This window comes from Myotis davidii, unplaced genomic scaffold (genome assembly GCF_000327345.1).
Source record: "Myotis davidii unplaced genomic scaffold, ASM32734v1 scaffold127, whole genome shotgun sequence".
Classification (NCBI taxonomy): domain Eukaryota; kingdom Metazoa; phylum Chordata; class Mammalia; order Chiroptera; family Vespertilionidae; genus Myotis; species Myotis davidii.
Genome location: NW_006298311.1, coordinates 124,055 through 137,864, shown reverse-complemented (window position 1 = coordinate 137,864; position 13,810 = coordinate 124,055).

The window sequence follows — 13,810 nt, the reverse complement described above, 5'->3', positions numbered from 1 at the left end:
TGGTAAACATTAATGTACTTTATATCTTTGTGGAATTACATGTTCTGGATATTTCATATAATTGGAATAAATGCTGAAGGGTATTCTTTAAGAAGAGGAAGAAGAAGAAAAAGGTAAAGATAAAAATTATGAACAACAAAGTGACAACAAATACATATCTATCAATAAGTGAATCTAAAAATCAAGTGAATAAATAATCTGATGAATAGAATAAACTGGTGAATATAATAGAATCGGGCATAGAAAGGGAGTGGACTAAAAATTCTCGGGGTCAAGGTCTGTGGGGGTGTGGGAAGAGACTGGACAAAAATCATACACCTATGGATGAGGACAGTGTGGGTGGTAAGGGCAGAGGGTGGGGTGGGAACCGAGTGGAGGGGGGCTATAGAGGAAAAAAAGAGGAACAACTGTAATAATCTGAACAATAAAGATTTAAAGAAATAAGTGAATGAATGAATTAATTAATTAATTAGTTAATTAATTAATTATGTAGCCATACTCTATTTTATTTTTTGTTTGATTGCTTAAAACTGATGGCTCCTTCCTGCCCCACATGGGAATCTGAACAGAAAGGTTGGGTCTCCTCTCCAGATGTCAATAAGAGGTTGAATCCACACAAGCCCCTGGAAACAGGATTCCTCCCGTTCCCTCACCACATCGACAAAATAAAATCCCTCAGTCAGTCCTCTTTCCTGGCTCCACCAAGTAGGTCTGATTTCCTGAAGGGCCTTTCCTGTGCTTCTTAGAGATTTCAACAATGTGCATATTAAATATTTTATGTTCCTTGGTTTGTGTTTACCATGACCCTGGTCAATGATACCAAGCTGCTGTGGGTCCCTCTGCCTCTGTTTGGTGTCACCTACTCTTGGTGCTATGAGCATGATGACAAGTCAAAGACCACTACCACCAGGGTCTTTGTTCTCTAGCTTTGCATTCATAGGCATCTGGTGCCCATTGTCCAGAACACACGAGTTGGGTTGCTGGCTGGCTGGGACCTTGAGCTGCGTGGAGCTGAGCTGCACTGTTGTGTCATTAGAGACTATGGTTAGATTAATGCTGATGTAGGTCAAAAAAATTGATCATGAATTGTCATTTCGGCACAAAGTCTCTGAAAGACACTCTCTGCAGATTGTCCACGTGGGACAGTTGTCTCTGTTTACAACAGGCTTTCTAACTCAGAGACATCAGAGGTAAGTGCTGAGTCAGGAATCCAGAGGTTCCCTGAGAAAAACTGTGACATGAAGAGGAAACCCGCCCAAACCTGCAACTGCACCTGCTGCTGGGATTGTCCTTGTGTTCAGGAACCTTACGCCCCCTGGTGGTCACAGTATCTACTGCAAGAAGGTTATGTCTGGACCACCCATGGGCCAGATTCAGCCCATTTGAAATGAATAAAACCAAAAAAAAAAAAGACCGTACCCTTTTATGTAATGATGTTTACTTTGAATTTATATTAGTTCACACAAACACTCCATCCATGCTTTTGTTCTGGCCCTCCGGTCCAGTTTAAGAACCCACTGTGGCTCTCGAGTCAAAAAGTTTGTCCACCCCTGGACTGACTTCCCTTCACTGTCTATGGTACAGTAATACACAGCAGTGTCCTCAGCTCTCGGGCTCTTCATTTTCAGATATAGTGTGTTCTTGGCGATGTCTCTGGATATAGTGAATTGGCCCTTCACAGAGTTGGCATAGTATGTGCTACTTCCATCAGGATTCATTCGACATAACCACTCCAACCCCTTCCCTGGAGCCTGGTGGACCGAGTTCATCCAGTAGCTATTGAAGGTGAATCCAGAGGCTGCACAGGAGCATCTCAGAGACCCTCTAGGCTGCACCAAGCTTCCTCCAGACTCCACCAACTGCACCTCACACTGGACACCTGCAAACACAAAGACATCCTGCTCGTGAAACTCTCACACTTCCACTGTTTCTCTCACTCACGCCCACTAACATACTCAGTGTCTCTTGTTCTCCATAAATTACCTCTCAAAATAGCCACAAGGAAAACCCATCTGAGGACAAATCCCATGGTGAGTGGTCTGTGTTCAGTCCTGATCAGGGAATGGGAACACCTAGGGATCCTGGGACTGGGCTCCTGTTCCAGAACTGCAGGGTCAGGGCTGAGAAGGCTTTTATGAACAAACTGGGCCCTATTTGCATGTCTTCCTGCTCTAGAGGAAGCTCTGGGTTTGGACTCTGAGATTAAGGACATGATCCCAGAGTGTGACATGTCCAAGGATACATGTTTGTTACATAATTCCTCTTGTACAGGCCTCTGCCCTCCCCATGGAACCCAACTGCTCCATGTAACCTACACCCAAAAGGTAAGGATTGAATATGATATATTCCTTGATGCTCAACAGTAAAGACAACTAAGAGAAATTAACTTTTAAATACTATGAGGAAAAGTGCAGGAGGTTCATGTTCAGGGGACAGGAAGTTCCATCTGACACTATTTCCCCTACAAAGTGATCAAAGGATAAACTAAGACCAGAGTGTGAGCCTAAAGTCAGTGGGCCAAGTGTTGGAGGAGAGAGAAGCATCTGTGAGTGTCCCTGAGAACCAGAACCATGAGCTATAGAGACACAGACAGAGCTCCTGGGTCCTATTCCTTAAGGGGATTTTGGTGATGGACGTGTAGTAACTGCATGGCCTCCTTTATGGTGTTTATTCTCTAGACTCTGTTGTAAATCCAGTTTCATACATTGGGATGAAGAATAATCTCTGTTATGACCAGGTTTGTTTAGGGGAAGCTGTGGATAATTTTTTAGGAATAATTACGTTTAGGTTATGAAAATATTATTATTGGAAACTTAATGTCTGCATGTAACCCTTGGGACCAGGGTCCCATGTCTCCACATGATGGAAGTCAGCTGGATAATGCACCTGACTCAATGCCATATTGGGGGAAAAGCTACCTGGGAACATTATGGGGGATTAACCAAGACCGAGGACACCCACAGGTCCAGGGTTCTTGTTTCTTTAGGTTGTCATCTCCTTGTTGTTTAGTCAGTTCAAGCTTTCTTTCCTCACATTCCTCTGAATCAACCCCACATATTTCCTAGAGTCATGAAGATACTTTGATGAGAGCGTGCATGAACACAAGCCATTTGTGTGTTGGTTTCATATCTTACATCTTTCCTGAATTCTAGTTCTATTAGTTTCTCATACAGTTTTTACGTTCTTCTATGTACAAGATCATGTCATCTGCATATAGATAAGGAGAAACACTTTACCTTGTTTCTTTCTGATTTAGACATTTTAATTTTCTTTTTCTTGCCTAATTCTTCTGACAAGGACTTCTAGTTTTGATGAATAGAAATAGTCACAGGGGAGCCCTTGTCATGGTCCTAATATCAGTAGAAAAGCTTTGAAATTTTCTCTGTGAAGCATGATTTCACTTGTTGGCTTCTCAAATGTGGCCTTTAGTACATTGAGGTCCATCAATCTACAGCTACTCTGCTAAGGATTTTAATTCTGAAGCGATTTTAAATTTTAAATTCTTTATTCTATATCCATTTATATGGTGGTATACTTTACCCTTCATTCTTTGGATGAAGTGTATCACATTTACTGGTTTACATACATTGAACCACCCTTGCATGCCAGGAGAGTATCCCAGTTGATTATGGTAAATAATCCTTTCAGTGTGAAGTTAAGTTTCCTAGTATATTGTTGATGGTTTTTGCACTTAGTTCATCAGGGATATTGACCTGTAATTTTTGTATATTTTTTGCTTGGCTTTGATATGAGTGTAATGGTCATCTCAATAAATCTGATTGCAGTCATTGTATTTTATTTCTTGGAAGAGTTCAAGAAGAGTTGAATAAAAAGTTATTCATTCTTATTTGAAATTCTGGTAGAATTCACATTGAGTCCATTTAGTCCTTGGCTTTTATTTGTTGGTAGGTTTTCCACTACTACTTCTATTATTTTAGAAAAACCATAGCAATGTAGAAAAGTTGGGATCAAATCCTAATTTGAGCAACTACTAAGTGGACTGAGAAATACAACTGTTGATCTTCACAATGTTGAAATAATAGTTGTTTTCAGACCACACATTAATTTCATATGACATCTGAGAGAATGACATATAACCACATTTTATTATATAGGATTCATAAAGTACAGTGTGTAACAACATGAACTGTTTTGTGTCACTGCTCATGTGTGAAAGCACGTGTTTTCTGAATACAAGTGTGCAACGTTGTGTGTTTGTGGGGATGACTCTGTGTGACCACGTGTCTAGGTAACTCTGTGTTTCCTGGGCAAGGAGTAAGAGAACAATATGGATGCAGGGGTCCCATGAATGCTCCTAGGCTTCCAACATGATCCCGATGCATATCTCACACACAGTGAAGCTAAAAAACCTTGGCTCCAGGAGGAAAGGTGGAGGGAAGTGATTGGTGATGCACATTCCAGCCCTCAGGGTCACCTGTCCCCACTCTGGGGTTGGCACTGCCTTCTGTAGGACAGCAGGAGCCCTCGTGTAGGTGGATTTGGGGGCTCCCTGTGTTTGTTGCAATGAGCTGACAGTTCTTTCGGGAATCGATGTGGACCCAGAGAGGATGGGTGAGGTCTACAAACCCTAAGTGTGCTCAGGCCTTTCAGCAGAAGGAGGACCCTGATAGCCCTGAAACCAGGAGGGGGGGCACAGGGAGAGTCAGACCCTGAAGGTAGCTGTGCCCCCAAGAGGGAGGGATGCAGAGTTATGCACACAGCCCAATCCCAGCAACCCACCCACAAAGTTCTCACTCATCAGCGAAAAGTTGAAAAGACAGTGAAAAAAGTCACTTTTAGATTTTGTGAAGAAGCCTTGGTGAAGGAGAATTCCTGTCACTAGCAACATGTCACCTGCAAACAGACAATGTCTCTTCTTCCTTGTTGTCTGCAGTGAGAATATGAGAAGGAAGAATCGTCCCTGGAGGCAGCTGAGAGCTTGAGAGGAAATCCCTGTGCTCACCTTCCCTCCTCACTTCCTTCTTCCCCTGCTCCTAGGGCTGCTCTCTGTGCTGTGGGTCCTGAGCTCCCCTGGTGTTCAGAGCGCCCCCTGCAGCCCAGCTGTGCTGTCTCCCTTGGAGAGGTTTGTGTTGGGCCCACATTTACTTCCCCTCACTGTGTCTCGCCCAGTAATACACAGCTATGTCCTCTGCTCTCAGGCTGTTCAGTGTTAAGTAAACTTGGCTCTTGGACGTGTCGCTGGTGATGCCGAGCCTGGATTTCAGTGCTGGGTTAGAGTTTGCATCCAACCTACACTACCCCTTTCCCAGGGGCTGATGGGCCAAGTACATGGAATAACTGGTTAAAGATCCAGACACAGTGCAGGTGAGGGAGAAGGTCTCTGAAGGCTTCACCAGTCTTGGGCCTGACTCCTGCAACTGCACCTGGGACAGGTCACCAGGGGGCAAGGAACATCAGTCCTGTCAGTCATATGCACTCACAAGTGTAGGGTCTAAGGTCAGGATGCCCTGGTTATTAATGGGCCCCTCTTTTGGCATCTCTTCCCTTGACCTCACTCAGCATGTAAGTCAGGGACTGGGGACCACATTGGAAATGAAGCACATTGGAATTCTGACAACAAATAGTCTAACTTTCTGAGCATAAGTGGAAATGGTGGACTAGATGAGTAGGTTATACTTTTAAATTTTCATGAATCTTTCAAACAGGTATTTTAATGATTAGCATTTGTTCAGACTATTTCTGAATCTCAAAATCTTATCAAATCCATAATTTCCACATTTTTGAATCTAATTTTATATTAATAATTTCTATCATTGTGCAAAAAATTAAAAATAAAGGACAGCCTTTTCAATATCTTATATCTTAATTTATGATGTTACTTTGATCTGAGAAACAACATCCTAAGGACTGACAAGTTAGACATTTGTTATTGTTGATGTTGAAAATTTTTGACAGTGTCTACAGCTTCCTGCACCCTCTTCTTTTATGCAAGCCCATAGCCTACTCCAGAGATTCCAAATATTTACATGAGAAAGAGTCATGGCTCTAAGTGGAGAAAAGATATGACATAAAAGCAGTGATCATGTATGTGTACAACTCATAATCATTCATATGTTGAAATGATGATGGGAAGAGATTGACCTTTTTTCTCAGTCTAGTGTTATCAGTGATGTTGAGGTCCACAGTAGTGTGTATGTAGAGAATTCCTACCACAGAATTTCTCACAGGAAAGGAAACATCAACCCTGAGAGGAATTCCTTGCTCAGCCTCCATCTGCCCTTCCTCTGGATGTCGCTGTGGTAACAGGGTGCTGGGCTCTCCCACAAACGAATGACATCCTTAATGTGTAATTTATACATCATCACATCAGACATATGATTTTAAAATGTATTCCTTTATTTATATTGGTGTTTTAATTTGCTCAATGGAATCTTTAGGAGGACAAAATACTTTAATTTTAACCAAAGCTAATTTAATAATATTTTCCTTGATGGGTGCTATTTTGGATGATTTTATGAAGAACTACCTGGAAAATGCTGAGCTTCCACTGTCCATGTAGATTGGTTAAAGAAGCCACAGGGACTGGAGCACGTCTAGTACCAGAGGGGAGCGCTCTTGGGAAACTACCCATAAATCTGGATGTGACTGTGGAACTGGGTGAGGGGAGGAAGCTGGACTTGTTTTGAGTCACATGACAGAAATGTGCCTGATGTTCATGGACAGAGAGCTACTGGACATATGAGTTTAAAGCCCCCTTCAGTGAGGGCCCAGAAGGATGTTCAGGAAATGAGAAAGAAAGCTCGCATCATTGTAAGACATGCCTAATAATTATGAACAGAAGTTGTTAGAAGTAGAAATGTTAAGGATTCTGCAGGTAGGGATCAAGGGAAGTAAGGAACATCTCATTGCAAACTGGTGGAAAGAGGAGTCCCTGTGTCCTACATGTACATTCTCAGTGTCTCTGTTCTATAAGGTAACACCTTCATAATCTTGTGGATTCCCACTTGGGCATTTTGGGGGTCATTACTCACATGGTCTCTCCCTGAATCACCCAAGCTGCATAATTGATTGTGGTCCCATTTATGAAATCTCTCAACCCTGACAAGGAAGAGTGAACAACCCTCACTAGAGATATCATGGTGATTGTGTGCCTGTATGTGGAGCCTTCATTTCACTGGGCCAAGATCTGTATCTCAGTCCATATTGTCTTCATTATCATAATCATCATCATCACCAACCACTGGCTTACTTATAATCATTCTCCCACTCATTTTCTGTAGACATGGTTATTGTGCACAAATATTGACCCTGTATCTAAGTTTTGGTCATTTATTATAATTGTTAAGGGAAATAGGCAATCAGAAATTACTATATTACTTTACATTTGACTGCTGACAACTTATGGCTCATTGCTGCCTCATCTCCATCTGCCCCAGATGGAAATCTTATCAGAAATATTGGTCTCCTCTACATTTGTCACTAAGAGGTTGAAATCACACAATCCCGTGGAAGCAGAATTTATCTCCTCCCCCACCACCTGCACAAATAAAAGCCAAGAGACAGTCTCCTTTCCTGGATCCATCAAAGTAGGACCTTTCTTGTGCTTCCCAGAGATTCTGACTACGTGCATAATAAACATTCCATGTCCCTTGGTGTGAGTGTTTGTCATCAGACTGGTCATCTGTATCAAGCTGCTGTGGGTCCCTCTGCCTCGGCCTGGGGTCACTAATTCTTGGTGCTATCAGCATGATGAGAAGTTATTGACCTTCACCACCCAGGGTCCTTCTTCATCAGCTTTTCGGTCACAATCCTCTGATGCCCGCTGTTCAGCATGCACGTGTCCTGATGCTGGCTGGACCTTGAGCTGTGTGAGGCTGAGCTCCAGTGTTGAATCAGTAGAGTGGTTGGATTTAGGTAACTTGGGCAGAAGTTTTGATCATTAATTGGTACTTGGCATAAGAGTGTCTGAAAGAAACTCTGAGGTTTGTCCACTTGAGAAAGTTGTCTCTGTTTACAACAGACGTTCTAACTCAGAGACGTCAGAGATAAGTGCAGAGTCAGGAATCCAGAGGTTCCCTGATGGAAACTGTGACATGAAGAGGAAACCACACAGGTCACCAGCCCAAAGCTCCAGCTGCACCTGCTCCTGGGATGGTCCTTTTGTTAAGGGACCATGAGCGCCCCCTTGAGGTCACAGCCTATCCTGCAGGGAGACTTGTGTATGGGCTCACACTGACTTCCCCTCATTGTGTCTCTTGCACAGTAATACAAGGCCCTGTGCTCAGCTCTCAGGATGCTCATTTGCAGGTCAGCAGTGCTTTTGGAATCATCTCTAGAGATAGTGACTCTGCCTTTCACAGATGCAGCATATTCCGTGGTGTGACTTTCGCTTTTGTTTCTTATGAAACCTATCCACTCCCATCCCTTTCCTGGTGTCTGCTGGATCCAGCTTATATAATAGTCCCTGAAAGTGAATCCAAGCCTTTGCATGAGAGTCTCAAAGACCTCCGCCCCTAGGCTGCACCAAGCCTCCTCCAGACTCCACCAGCTGCACCTCACACTGGAGACCTGCAGACAAGAGAGTTGTCGTTAGGTGCAGGCACACACACTGACACACTAACATTCGCACACACTCACAAGGCCCCAGCTTCTTCATAATGTTACCATGTAAGAGCATCACAGCGAGAGCCCAGCTCAGTCCACGCTTCATGGTGATTCCTCTGGTTTGATGCCTTTAGCGAATGGAGACTGCAGGTCCCAGGGATGGGGCTGCTCTCCCACAGGTGCAGGGACAGGGGCTGGGCTGGGCTTAGCAGCACAAGGAGCTCCCCATTTTCATGGGCTCCTCCTCTTAGGGACAGAGTAGGGGAGTCCATGGGGGACAGTCCCTTTCAACTCAGAGGGACAAGCACCTCCTGTGAGCATGGAGGTGTTCATGAGGGGTGGCTAGTCTGTGTGCTGCAGTGTGGCTGTTGTTGTTAATACCACCATCATTAGTTACAGCCTAGATAATTTACAATGATGTCCCACCCACAGGGCCAGGATATTCCAGCTCAGAGTAAATTCTTCGTGTGTCCTTGTCCACGTGTCGATACTCCGAGAGAGCCTCCTCCCCAGCTCCAGCTCCCAGGGTTCAGGCCCTGGAAGGCTGCTCTTCTGTGGCATCCAGACATAACTGCTGCCCATGTCCTTCTGTGCCTGTGGGTCCAGCAGAGCAGAGAGATAGGGAAGAAGGAGGCTGCACACTTAGAGCCTCTTATCAGCCCCAGGTTCTCTCTGGGTTCAGCCTCTTCACCCCTCCCTCCAATAGCTGAACAATTTTTACAGCAAGTGACTCATTTGTGGGCTCACATCACAGGAATCATTATTCAATGCTCTGTAGGGAGCCACTAGGAATCAAGTACCACTGTAATTATTACATAAAATCTCTGGAAAGTTTGGGAGAATGACATCCTTAAGTTGAACCACCAAACCTAAGTGCACCCTCAAAAAGCCCCTTGGCCAAAGGTTCTCCTGTGGGGCCTTGATGTCTAGGGCGTCAGGAGGACATCAGCCGTCTCCCTATGATTTCGTGACTGGGAGGACCAGCCATTTACATATTTCACCCCCAGTGACCCTCTGCCTTGCTGCATGCTGATGTGGGAGGTACTGACAGGGCTCATGCCTTCCCCCAGCTCTCACACTGCCTTTCCACCACAGCTGTGTCAGAGCCTCCCCTGACCTTCCACCAGGAGACTCTGTCTGTTGAAGGAAACATCAGAGAAATGCTGTTCTTGACCATCACTGGGAGGAAACATAGGGTGTACTTTGAACAACTAATGCAGCAATGAAACTCCAGGGTCAGTTGTTAGGAGTCATGTGACACCACACTCTCCATACTTCCTGGGCCTGTGACACAGTCCACAGAGTGTGGGGGGAAGGTTCACAGATATGGAGGCTGGAAAATCCAAGACTTGATGCGGGCAGGTTGGGATTCTGGTGAGGATCCGCATCCTAGTGGGTAATGTTTTTGCTGTAATCTCAGAGGGTGGATGGACCAAGAGAGCTTCTTCAGCCTGCTTTTTTAATATAAAATATACTTTTATTGATTTCAGAGAGTAAGGAAGGGGTAGAGAGAGATAGAAACATCAAGGATGAAAGAGAACTATTGATTGGCTGCCCCCATCACACACCACACTGGGGATCAAGCCCACAACCAGGGCATATGGCCTGACCAGGAATCAAATTGTGACCTCTTGTATCATAGGTTGACACTCAAACACTGAGTACAGCATCTGGCTCTCAGACCTCTTTTTGAAGGGCATGAATCTCACTCATGAGAACTCCACCCTCAAGACCTAAGAAGGTCCCCAGGCCGCAACTCCTAACACCATCTCCTAGGGCATTGGGTTTTAATGTGTGAATATTTGAAGGACACATGCATTGTGCACATGGCAGTAACTAAAGTATCCAGTCATGACCCCACCCAGGTGGAAGCCTGCTCTAATAGAGCTCCCCCACCTGAGGATACTCCTGGTCTTTGGAAGTAGAAACTTTCCCAAGTCCTTCAGAACAAGCTGATGACCTTGCAGTGTGGGCAGTGTCTGTCCTTGACCTTTAACGAAGGCATCTGGGAAATCCTGTTATTGTTTCTTATCAGTGCTTCCAGGTGGGCATTATTCTTCTGTTGGAAGACCTAGACCTGTTTTCTAACCACTATGGTTGGTAGCTCCCTTTTTTCACTCAGATTTTATAGGTTTGAGTGAAAGAAGTAGTCAGGGTCTATTATTAAAAAAAAAAAAAACTTTATTGTTGAAATGAACACAGATGCCTCCTATTTCCCCTTTCCACCCAGTTCCTGCTCCACACCAGGCCTTCAATGCCCTACTGTCTGTGTCCATAGGTGAGATCTTTGACTAATCTCTTTCCACCCTCTCTCCCCCAATCCCACTGAAATTCTTCAGTCTGTTCCATGCTTCCATGCCTCTGATTCTATTAAGCAGTTTATTTTGTTTATTAGTTTCTTGTTTATTTATTTTGATTTTATGATTCAATTGTTGATAGCTATGTATTTGTTGCCATTTTATTGTTCATATTTTACTCCTCCTCCTCCTCCTCCTCCTCTTCCCCCTTCTTGTTTTTCTTTTTATTCTTATTCTTATTCTTATTCTTATTCTTATTCTTATTCTTATTCTTATTCTTATTCTTATTCTTATTCTTATTCTTATTCTTATTCTTATTCTTATTCTTATTCTTATTCTTATTCTTATTCCTGCTCTTCCTTTTCCTCTTCGTCTATCTTCTTAAACAATACCCATCAACATTTCATATAATACTGTTTTGCTGGTGAGGAACTGCATTAGATGTGTGTGTGTGTGTGTGTGTGTGTGTGTGGTGTGTGTGTGTGTGTGTGTGTGTGTGTGTGAAGCTCTTTATCTGATCCTCACATCTAAATGAGAGCTTTGCTGGGTAGAGTAATCTTGGTTGTAGGTCCTTATCATTCATCGGTTTGAATATTTCTTGCCACTGACTTCTAATCTGCAGTTTCTGTTGAGAAATGACCTGATGGGCTGCTTTTCTCTCGTGCTTTTAGAAGTCTCTATTTTTCTTCGCCTTTGGCATTTCAATTATGAAATTGATGTGGGCCTCTGTGGGTTGCTGTTATTTTGGATTCCCTGTGCTTCCTAGACTTGTAAGTCTATTGCTTTCACCAGGTAGGAGAAGTTTTCTGTTATTACTTCTTCAAATAAGTTTTCAATATCTTGCTCTCTCTCTCATCTCCTTCTGCTCTCCCATAATGTTAATGTTGGAACCCTTGAAGTTGTCCCAGAGACTCTTTACACTATCTTCATATTTTTGGATTTTTTTTTTGTTTTTGCTCTTCTGATTGTGTGGTTTTTGCTTCTTCATATTCCAAATCATTTATTTGATTCCCAGAATTTTCTACTCTACTGTAGAATTGCTGTAAATTATTCTTTATATCAGTTAGTGTATGTTTAATTTCTGACTGTTCCTTTGTTATGTCTTTGACATTCTCACTAAGATCCTTGAAAGTCTCATGAATATTCTTGAGTAACCTTATAACCATGATTTTGAACTGTGTTTCCAGTAGTTTGCCTGTGTCCATTTCTTTCATTTGTGACATGTTTCTTTATCTTCACATTATGGCTCCTTCTCTGTGTTTGTTTCTATGTATTGAGTAGAGCTGCTATGTCTCTTGCAGTTGGTAGAGTGGCCTTGTATATAGTAGGTGTCCTGTAGGGCCCAGTGGCTCACCCTCCCAGTCATCTGAGCTGGGCACTCTAGGTGAACCCCTGTGTGGGCAGTGTGCACTCTTGTAGTTGAGCCTTGATTTCTGTTGGCATCATTAGGAAGACTCGACCTCCTGGCCAGTTGGCTGTGAAGTCAAGTGGCAACTACAGTAGGAGAGCTGCTGTGCAGGAGACACCCCTCTGAAACAGGACTTTGCTTCAGTGGGACTCTGGTGCTCACTGAGTCTGCCCATTCAGTGTGTCACTTGTGGCTGTGTATGGTTGTAATCTGCTATGTTGTGAAACTGTCCATTGGATTCACTGGGTCTGGAGCCTCCAGGGTGGTGCAAAGTCAGCCTCGGCCTGGGGCCACCCAGCAGGAGATGTAGAGGTTTCTGAAGGTGGCTGCTATTTTGTATTTGTATTGGTCTTTGAGGTGCCCAGGTGAGGCCAAGCTGTGAAGCATGTCAGGCTGGTGCTACTGCCCTGCCTTGGGCCTTTTATGGGTGGATTTGGGCATGTTGTCCCCATCTGCAGATTATTTGAGAGGTTTTAGCAAAGTCTGAAGCCTGAGCCAGGACAGACCATTAATTAAAAAAAAAAAAAAAAAAAAACTGCTGCTAGCAGCTTGGTGGGGCTGAAAATTGGATGGGGCAGGGCTTCAGGGGATCACCAGGTTGGAGCAAACTGTGTGCTCTATGCTGATAGAGACTCAAACATGGCTGCCAGTCAGCTCAGGAATAGGGGAGGTCCCATCACAGGAAAAATGATCCCTGTGAGCACCCCAGTCTTGGAGAAAGCCACCCCTGAGATCCTGCCCCCATGCCAGACAATCAAATTCCTCCCTATATGAGTCTGAGTCCTTGCCTCAGGAGCATGGAATAAGTGGGACCTTGTGAGTTTCTGCACCTGTCCTTTAAGAGGAACACCTGTGATTACAGTAGTCTCCTTGTCACTCAACCGCAAACCCTGATTGGTTTTTATAACCCAAAGTGACGGGGACTTCTCTTCCCAGCTCTGCAACTCTGGGCTGGAGTCTGGTGTGGGGCTGGGACCCCATGCTCACCACAGGCAGCCTCCACAGAGACGATCTCCCTCCTGATTAAACAATTGGGACAGGTTGGTGTTGGGCCCATTCCACACCTCCACCCCTCCTACCTGTCTCAATGTGCTTTCTTCTTTCCTTCTCTATTTGTAGGACTTCCATTTACTCAAGATTCAGGCTTTTCTGAATGAGGATTGTTCTGTATTTTAGTTGTAATTTTCAAGTGGTTGTGGGAGGAGGTGAATATAGGCTTTTACCTACCCCACAATCTTGGTTCTTCCCCAGGCTCTATTTTTGATGTTTGATGCTGACAAGTTAAGGTTCATCCCTCTCTCTTGCTTGGCACATGGAAAACTAAGAGAAAGTGTGGTTCCCCCTTGTGTCCTGCATGTGGGACATTGAACCCACACAAGCCCCTTCTGTTAGCAGGGCCCTCCCCACCCCCAGCACTGTCCACAATGAAACCTTGAAACAGTGTTCTTACCCAGGGGATCCAAATACATATTTTTATTTTTAAAAAATATATTTTTATTTATTTCAGAGAGGAATAAAGAGAGAGAGAGAAAGAAAGAGA